Source organism: Palaemon carinicauda, chromosome 3, assembly GCF_036898095.1.
Source record: "Palaemon carinicauda isolate YSFRI2023 chromosome 3, ASM3689809v2, whole genome shotgun sequence".
NCBI classification, from domain to species: domain Eukaryota; kingdom Metazoa; phylum Arthropoda; class Malacostraca; order Decapoda; family Palaemonidae; genus Palaemon; species Palaemon carinicauda.
In genome coordinates this window covers 84,476,148-84,483,647 of record NC_090727.1, presented here as the reverse complement: position 1 = coordinate 84,483,647, position 7,500 = coordinate 84,476,148, and the positions used below count along the sequence as shown (strand labels likewise).

The following is a 7,500-nucleotide window of genomic DNA, read 5'->3' as shown; positions in this document are numbered from 1 at the left end:
GTATTTTTTTCTGGGTGTTTTTTTTTCTTTGCGTTTTAAGTTCTTAGCTTTTGTGAATTTGGCGTTTTTATCTTTCTTTTATCAAACGATAAAAAGATGTTTAAGGGAAATAAAAGACGAGAGTGTTTATATCTTGTTCTAATGTTTCTTTTATGACACGTAAAAAAGATCTTTAGGGAAATAAAAGACGAGTATATATATATATATATATATATATGTACTATATATATAAATAAATGTGTATATATATAAATACATATATATATATATATATATGTATATATATACACATTTATATATATAAAAGTGTATATATATATATATATATATGAATGAATATATATATATATATATAATATATTTGTTCCGACACGAATACTTTACCTCGAATTACCTCTTCGGAGGGTCCTTGGACCTCTCTCAATCTCGACCAAGATTTCCCGCGCTACCCCCCCTATCTCGCTCCCGATAGTTCCTACCCCCGCCGCCAGGATAATTCCTGCGGCCCGGATTAGGGCAGGTCACTGCTTTTCCCGGGTCAGGATCTCATTAAGTCCTTGGTCGTGAGATGCGAAACATCTCACTCTCTCGGTTAAACTCTCGATCCTTTGGCGCGTTGTGATCCCACGTGTTCCCAGTGTACGGACTTGTGTTTTTTCGCAGTGTACCTCCCAAGTGTTCCTGTGCGTTCACTTTTCAACCGTGTCCTTACCTGGTGTTTAATTCATTTCCTTAGTGCTTGTGTCGTGCGTTGTGTGCGTTATGGAACTGTATTCCTTGATTTTCTTCAAGGAATTGATAGCTGAAAGGAAAACTTTTTACAAGAAATCGTTCTTCCTCCCCTTATCCTCGGTGTTGCCGTGTAGGGGCAGCTTATGTTCCTCTTCAACCACGTGTCAGGACTACTGGTCCTGGAACGTAGGGCAGTGAGTGCACTTCGGCACTAAAAGGAAGAATACATCCAAGAGGCTCGTAGGAAGACGAGCCTCTCTTCGCCAACTTAATTCCCGATGCCTCGTCGAATAGAGATTCTTATACAGCCATCTTCCCCTACCCAGAGTAGGGGACGAGGTAAGTCAGTTGCGGGGAAGTGCCCATTGCTCTTCCCCAAGAATTTGAGTGGGTGCGGTATAGCACCAAGAGGAAGTGGGCGACGAAGGGTTCGCCTAAGAAGACTAGCGCCGGGCGTCCCGCCGGGCTGAGCTTCCCTACCACCCTCTCCTACCCAGAGTAGGAGACGAGGTTGGTTTATTGTGTAGAAGATAACTCTTAAGAAGTAGTTCGAGGTAAGTACTACTTTCGGGAGTTTGTGGGGAGACGGAGTCCTGGTGCAAGCAGGCCACGTCTCCTCTGATGACCCCATGTGGGGGATAATGTCTCTAATTCTTCTCCAGTCTCTTAGCGTATTTTTCAGTCTTCTGCAGCCGAGGGCCTCGCCGAGAAGGAGCCCCCCCAGGTCTGTCTTGCAGCGTCCCCCGGACCGACAACCCAGGGTTTTTTCTCACCACGAAGGCCATCCTCCAGACGCAGATATAACCCTCGCAGGGAGAAATGCGAGAAGGCCTCTTCAGGCAGGCGTAAGACCGCGAAGCCTCCGGTTCACCCCGCCAACGGGTGTAACCGAGCTTCTTTACGGGCAGCCTGGCCGAATCAGCACAGCTGGTTCGGCCCTCGGACTTAAAAGGAACGGTTCCCTCCGTCGGGTCAGCCCACGAGGATCCGCGTCCGCGTCCCCCAGCCCGCCCGCAGGTGTAAGCGGGCTTATTTACGGGCAGCCTGGCCGAATCAGCACAGCTGGCTCGGCCCTCGGACTTAAAAGGAACGGTTCCCTCCGTCGGGTCAGCCCACGAGGATCCGCGTCCGCGGTCCCCAGCCCGCCCGCAGGTGTAAGCGGGCTTATTTACGGGCAGCCTGGCCGAATCAGCACAGCTGGCTCGGCCCTCGGACTTAAAAGGAACGGTTCCCTCCGTCGGGGTCAGCCCACGAGGATCCGCGTCCCCCAGCCCGCCCGCAGTGTAAGCGGGCTTAATTACGGGCAGCCTGGCCGAATCAGCGCAGCTGGTTCGGCCCTCGGACTTAAAAGGAACGGTTCCTCCGTTGGGTCAGCCCACGAGGATCCGCTTCCGCGGTCCCCCGGAGAGAATACACGAACAGTAGTCCTCGACGGTACGGCGTTGCCGGTTCTGACCCCGAACCTGGTGCGGAGCTCCCCGCCGGGGAAACCGGTACCCACCGCAAGGGAGTGCCTGGGATCCAGAAACCGAAGCGACCGGGGAGTGCCCGGTGACCCGGCGACTCGAGATCAAGCGGTAGGAAGGACTCTACAGGTAAGCGTAAGTCCCCGAAGCCTCCGGTTAACCCCGCCCAGCGGGGGAAACGCGCTGCTGGGTCGGCAGCGGCCTGGCCGAACCAGCCCGGCTGGTGAGGCCTTGGGGTCAGAAGGAACGGTTCCCGCTGTCGGGCCAGCCCACGGGAACCGCATCCTCGGCACCCAGAGCCTTGGGCCGACGGGAGTCCCCGCTGAACCAGCGTTGCTTGCGGGTAACCCAGGCCCCTGGTGCGGACGTCCCCGCAGGTGAAATCCAGGTCCTCGGATGACGGAGGACCTCCGTCTATAGGAGAGTGGTTAGACTTTACAGAAGACATCACAGGTACCGAACCTGCAGTTACGGATGTAGGTTCCGGGAAGTCAAGCCTTTTTGAGGATCATGCAGACTCCTTACAACCTAAGACGTCCCTAGCACTTCCTCTAACCCGAGGTCTGGTCCTAGAGCAGGGTTATGTCGGCAAGGTAGTGGCCAACACTGCAGGAGTCCCCCAACCTTTAAGGGGGGTCAGCAGGACATCCTTAGTCAAGGCGTTTTCAGACAGTAGAGCCTTCTTCAGCCCCAGTCTGGTTCTCACCAGCAGGAGCCTCCATGAGGGAGATAATGTCGAGGGACTTAGTAAACGTCCCCTCTTGGCTGGACTGGTGGGCTCACTCTTTGGGAGGTGTACAAGCCTCCTTTGACCCCGAGGACCCTGTCCAGCAAGCCTTCAACCCTTAGGTTAGTGACTTTTCAGTCTCTCACACTAACAGCTAACTGGGTGTTCTGGAAGCGAAACACTGTTCTGGCGTAAGTGTCTTGGAAGGCACCAGACAGGGGGACGCGATCCATTCGCAGCTTTCCCTTGGGGGAGAATCTCTGTTCCTCGGAAGGAACGAGAAACCATAGTGGAGAAGGTCTTGAAATAGAAGGAGGCTAACGTCCCCAGACCTACGACTCCTAGGAGACCACCCTAGAAGAGATCTGTCTCGGATAGTGCCGCGACACCCCAAGCATCTACCAGCACTACGAGGAGAGAAGCCCTCTCTCCTGGTCTGCAACGCCTCAGCCCCTCCACAGGGGAGCTCCAGCGCCTTCTAGCTCCTTCAGGTCGGGCTACCCCGCCTCTAGGGGAGGCAGATCAGGCCGCCCCTCTAGAAGAAGGGAAGAGTGGGAGGCTCCCTATCCCCACCCAACCTTCGGGTTGGAGGATGACTCAGGCGTCATTGGCAAGCATGGAGGGCTCAAGGAGCGGAACCTTGGACAGTGTCCTTACTAAAGAACGGCTACGGACTTCCATTCCTAACGGAACCACCCACGCCTTTTCCGGCCAACCGGATAGATGGCTAGATCCTAAGACCCGTTAAAGAGGCCCGCCCTTCAAGAGGCCCGCCCTTCAAGAGGAGGTCGTTGTCCATGCTAGAGAAGGGTACCATGGAAGAAGTTCTTCTCCCAGGGCCAGGTGTCTACAGTCGCCTATTCCTGGCAGAAAAGCGACCGGGGGTGGAAGCCGGTTATAGATCTGTCAGCTCTCAACAGGTTCGTCAAGATGACGGACTTCTAAATGGACACGCAGAATTCGGTCCTGCTGTCCTTGAGGGAGAAAGATTGTAGAATACCATCGACCCCAAGGACGCATACTTCCAGATTCCGGTCCACACCTCGGGTCGGAGGTTCCTCCGGGTGAAATAGGGTTCCCAGTTCCTGCAATTCAGGACCCACTTTTTCTTTGGTCTGTCAACAACGCCACAAGTGTTCGTGAGAGTCCCCACGGCTGTCGCAGGGGGGGCCCACGAACGAGGCATACGCCTTAGCAGATACCTGGACGGCTGGTAGCTTCTTCCTCGCCTCAAAGGTCCTCTTGGAGGAACAAGGGAGAAGTCTCCTCCAGTTTGGCAAGGATCTGGGGAACTGAATCAACCCGAAGTAGCAAAAGTCTATCCCCTTCCACCGGAATGAACTACTGGGGAATAACATTAGACCTTTTTTCGGGGAGAATTTTCCCTTCGGAGAATAAGATATGACACCTCAGGCTCATTAGTCAGACCGTTCCTACTGTTCACAGACGCCTCCAACCAGAGATGGGGAGCCTTCCCCTCGACGAAGCGGCACGAGAGACCTGGTTGGAAGGGGAGAGACAACTCCACACAATGTCCTGGAGTTGGAAGTAGTCCAGAAGGCGTGCCTACACTTCGCAAGTCTGCTAAAGGGGAACTCCGTGGCGTGGATGAGCGACAACACCACGGTAATGGCATACATAAACAAGCAGGGTACTTGTAATCAAAGGAGTTGGGCGTTCTCACCATAGAGAATCTAGACTGAGTGATAGGGAATCAAGGGGTGATGTTAGCAAGGTTCTTTCCCGGAAAGTAAATCGTCCTGGCCGACGGCCTCAGCAGAATGGGCCACATAGTAGGGACAAAATGGTCCCTTCCCCCAGGAATAAGCCAAGCTCATCATTCAACGATGGGCGCCCCGGTGGTTGACCGCCTTGCAACAACCTCAACGACCAACTCCCAGTCTATTGCCCCCCTGTACCAGACCCCGAAAGCTTCCTTAGAAGACTCTTTTCAGAACAAGTGGGACAATCTGGATGTGTATGTTTTTCCGCCCTTTTCACGCTGATAAGACATGGGCTCAGCAGAATAAAGGTGGCTCGAAGCCCTACAGATGACTTTGGTAGCGCCCTGGTGGCTAGACAGAGAGAGTAGTTCGCGGACCTAAAGACCTATCGAGTCACCCGCCGTGGCCTCTGTCCGTCAGGTCAGATCTACTGAGTCAACCGCACTTCCTCAGGTTCCACGACAACCCTCTTCTCTCTTCGCCTTCACGCCTGAAGACTATCGAGCGCCTCCTGAAGAAGGAGGGGTACTCCTCCTCCACAGCCAAGAGGATGTCCCTATACCTAGAAAATCCTCTACCGTAGTCTACCAGGCGAAGTGGACCGCCTTTACGAAATGGTGCGCGACAAAACAAATAAGACCTCTCAAAGCCTCGGTCCCTGACATAGCTGATTTTCTAGTGTACCTTAGGGATAAAATAGGAATGTCAATCCCGGCTATTAAAGGAGTACGAGCAGCCTTAGCCAAGCCTTTTCTCCTGAAAGGCATCGACCTGGGGACCTCAAGCCACATAGGGATGCTGATTAGAAGTTTCGAACAATCCTGCCCTCCCCAAGCAGGAGAGTGCCTAGATGGGACCTGGCCAAGGTCCTGAAAATGTTGTGTCGTCCGACCTTTGAACCACTCAGAGATATCGGGGACAAAGATCTCACCCTCAAGACAGTCTTCTTGCTAGCCTTAGCTTCGGCTAAGAGGGTAGGTGAGATCCACGGTCTCTTCCTACGACGTGGCACACTCCAAAGGGTGGAAGGAGGTATCTTTCAAGTTCGTACCCTCCTTTGTAGCAAAGACTCAGAACCCAGCAGTCTGGGACCCGAGGTTTGAAGGTTTCTCTTTTCCAGCCATCCCAAGACAGGCAATACGGACGGCCTGAAGTATGCCCGGTCAGGACGATCAGGAAATACCTGGAAAGGACGGCCATCTCCGTCCGGGTGCCAAGAACCTCTTCGTCTCTTCAGGCGTTAATAAGAAGCAAGTGTCCAAGAACACTATTTCCTTCTGGCTGAGACAAGTCATCACTAGGACTTATGAAGAAGACAAGGTGCAGTACCAGGCACTCCCCGTCCCCATGACATCAGAGGTCTGAGCACTTCCTTGGCCTTTGAGAGAAATATGGCAGTGGGCCAGATCCTGCAGGCCGGCACTTGGTCACACCAGTCGACCTTCCACGGCCCACTACCTCAAAGACTACTCAAGAAAGTCTTTGGATGGATTCTCCATTGGGACAGTGCATCGCCGCCCTCCCAAGCTGTGTAGTGGCAGGGCTGGAAGACGTCCCCAACAAGTGAATAGAACTCATCCCTACTTCGTCAGAAGACTCAGTAGAGAAAATGTCATAGGGTAAGCCTAAAATTATAAGCGTAAGTTTTCCACTGCTACCCCCTATCCGCTCTCTGTACCCACCCGCATTACGTAGCCCTCCAGGCACCATGTGCCTAACCAAGTGGCAGAATGGCTCTCCCCCGCCTCCTAAAGTGTAAGTCTCCGAAGAGGTAATTCGAGGTAAAGTATTCGTGTCGGAACAAATGAAAAATTTTAAGTAATTTTTATTTTTCCTAACATACTTACCGAGAATACCTCTGAGTAATGGCCCTCCCTTCCTTCCCCGAGTGCCATTCTAATCTATTGCCGAGTCGGGCTAAACGGAGGACTTAATGAGATCCTGACCCGGGAAAAGCAGTGACCTGCCCTAATCCGGGCCGCAGGAATTATCCTGGCGGCGGGGGTAGGAACTATCGGGAGCGAGATGGGGGGGTAGCGCGGGAAATCTTGGTCGAGATTGAGAGAGGTCCAAGGACCCTCCGAAGAGGTAATTCTCGGTAAGTATGTTAGGAAAAATAAAATTACTTAAAATTTTTCATATATATATATATATATATGTATGTATGTATATATATATATATATATATGAAAATATATATATATATATATATATACTGTATATGTATTATATATATATATATAGTATATATATAATATTTCATCAAAAGCTGTTATTACTCCATTGCAGGACAAAAGCCTCAGACATGTCCTTCCATTGGGGCTGTGTATGGTCTTTCTATGCCAGTCTATACTAGAAAATTATCTTAGTTCGTTAATCCATGTGTTTCACGTATGTATGTACAAATCACATACACATACATGTGTATATACAGTATATACAGTATATGTGTGTATATGTTGTATACTTACATACATACTGTATACATTCAAGTGGTCAACCTTTTGACCTTTTGATCAGAACTATCCTACTCCGTAACTAGAGGATTTAGTGTAGGTCATAGGAGAGCCTACACAGGATTAATTACATTGGGAATAGGTCATAAATATTCACAAGCAGAATTTATTGCTTGTGAAGAACAACCAACTGGAAAAGATTTAATTTTGCTTGATAATTTGATAGTGAGAGAGAGAGAGAGAGAGAGAGAGAGAGAGAGAGAGAGAGAGTAGTTTTTTGTGACGACACACAGATGGTTTTCTCCTATATAAGGGGCGAAAACATATTGATATTTATTTTAGAATGAAGATTATATTCATGTGCACTTTGGTTTTGCTAGTTAGGAAATCATATA

The 7,500-nt window shown here is 50.6% G+C and overlaps 1 long non-coding RNA gene across 1 annotated transcript in view; it reads left to right on the top strand.

Moving 5' to 3' along the window:
• The window catches only part of LOC137638359 (uncharacterized), a 319,347-nt gene that overhangs the window by 88,783 nt on the left and 223,064 nt on the right, over window positions 1-7,500 (top strand). The gene's annotated exons all lie outside the window — the stretch shown is intronic.